Source organism: Myotis lucifugus, unplaced genomic scaffold, assembly GCF_000147115.1.
Source record: "Myotis lucifugus unplaced genomic scaffold, Myoluc2.0 scaffold_417, whole genome shotgun sequence".
NCBI classification, from domain to species: Eukaryota; Metazoa; Chordata; class Mammalia; order Chiroptera; family Vespertilionidae; genus Myotis; species Myotis lucifugus.
This window is the reverse complement of record NW_005871465.1, coordinates 167,177-169,502: the sequence shown is the minus strand read 5'-3', so window position 1 is coordinate 169,502 and position 2,326 is coordinate 167,177.

Genomic DNA, 2,326 nt, shown 5'->3' with positions numbered 1-2,326 from the left:
ATCAATCGGGATTATAAGCGCATCAGGACGATTGTGCATGTTAATTACGCTCTTATATCGCCATTGGCTTACACTCTTGCAAAAACAGGCATTCTAGCCATTTTTTTTGAGGGGTGGGGGGGGGGCCGCAGGGAGACAGATAGTGACCTTCTCGCCCGGGGGACGCAGGGCGAAGTCCGGAGTCCGGGAGCCTTGGGCGCTCTGGGATGCAGGGCGCGGCGAGGCGGGCGCAGCCGGCGGGGTGGGCGACCTTGCACTTGGCTCTCCCGCCCCGAGCGCCGGAGGGGTTCAGCCTGAGCCCAGGGTGAATGCATTTTACGACCCTGAAGCTGTGCCCGAAAGAAGCTTTCTGGAAACTGGACTCCGCCTCCTCGCCTGGCTGTTTGGGTTTTGGCGAATCGCTTCTCCGTTGCAAGCCTCCTTTTCTTGGATTTGACCAACTCACCTTATTTTAAAATTTTGTGTTAGTTGTCAACATTTAAGAATTTGGATGATTTCACGTTAAAAATCCGGATTTTCTGTTCTCCAGAAAACCGGGGAGACTTGGCCTCCCGGTCCAGCAGCAGTTGTGTTGAGCTGAATGTGGCTGTCACCTCCTGGTCAGCTTCACTCCTTTTTCCTTCAGTCGGTCTGATTTGGATATGCTCTAGTCTAGAGCCATTTTTAGACCATGTTCTCTCCCAGGATGGGGGAGTCCACTCCCCCAACACACACACACACACACACACACACACACACATTATATAAGGTGCTGCATGGAGTGAATTGTACTTGTGAGTGACGTCGCAGTGCAACGAAGGTGATGACACTGGCCCTTGCAATCTGCAGCCTCTCCTGGAATAGGGCCAGGCTGTTTGGCTTCCTCCAGAAATCTGAGTCCTAGGACTCTGGCCCATTTCCCTAGAGCAGTGGTTCTCCACCTTCCTAATGCCGCGACCCTTTCATACAGTTCCTCATGTTGTCGTGACCCCCACCCATAAAATTATTTTCGTTGCTACTTCATCACTGTAATTTTGCTACTGTTATGAATCGTAATGTAAATATCTGATATGCAGGATGTATTTTCATTGTTACAAATTGAACATAATTAATTAAAGCATAGTGATTAATCACAAAAACAATATGTAATTATATATGTGTTTTCCGATGGTCTTAGGCGACCCCTATGAAAGGGTCGTTTGACCCCCAAAGGGGTCACGACCCACAGGTTGAGAACCACTGCCCTAGGGCCATGTTCACATGTTCTTCAGCGAAAACAGCTCAGCCGTGAAGCCGCACCGGCGTGAGACAGGGCCGGGGACCTGGGTATTCCTGCTCACTTCCTGTGTGGGGGCCCATGAGACATCTTTGTCCTTTCTGCTCTGGAGTTCCACACCCTGACTGAGTTGGCCAAGCTCGTTGCCCTGGGGAGGGACGTGAAAGCAAAAAGCAGGAACAAAGGACTCTGACTTCCACTCCCTCCAGCTCAGAACCCTCTGGAGGTTAAGCTTTGCAAAAATATTTTTGGGCTTGAGGAGGGAGGTGAAAAAGGCTGTAGATTTGTCCACAGCAAGAGAAAAGATGAGAAATAGGAGTCGAGATCCTGGTTGGTCTCCCATCTTGGAAAAAACTTTTTTTTTTTTTTTTTAGTTTTTAAAATTGATTTTAGAGAGAGAGAAACATCGATTTGTTGTTTTATTTATTGCATTCATTGGTTGATGTTTGTATGTTGCCTGACAGGGGATCAAACTAACACCTTGGTCAGTGGTTCTCAACCTTCTGGCCCTTTAAATACAGTTCTTCATGTTGTGACCCAAGCATAAAATTATTTTCGTTGCTACTTCATAACTGTAACGTTGCTGTTATGAATCGCAATGTAAATATCTGATATGCAGGATGGTCTTAGGCGACCCCTGTGAAAGGGTCGTTCGACCACCAAAAGGGTCTCGACCCACAGGTTGAGAACCGCTGACCTTGGTGTATTAGGTCGGTGTTTCTAAAAAACTTTCTTGATTCTCCATTAGCTTCCAGCTGCTACCCCATTTCTCTACTTCCTTTTATAACAAAACTCCAAAAAGCTACTTATATTCTGTCTTCAATTCCTCTCCTCCTTCTTTGCTCTTAATCCCCCTCAATTTCAAACTTCTCACCCCACCCCCTCCCCGTCCTCCCCACCACCACTACCACTACCACTACCACACTCTCTCTAGCCTGCTCTTGTCAAGGATGCATTACCTCCAGCGTTGTTGAGTCCTTTGCCAATTCCCCATCCTCATCTTGCCCATCCATCAGCAGTGAATCCCTCCTCCTCCTTGAAACATGTGTCTTCACATGGCTCCTACGACAC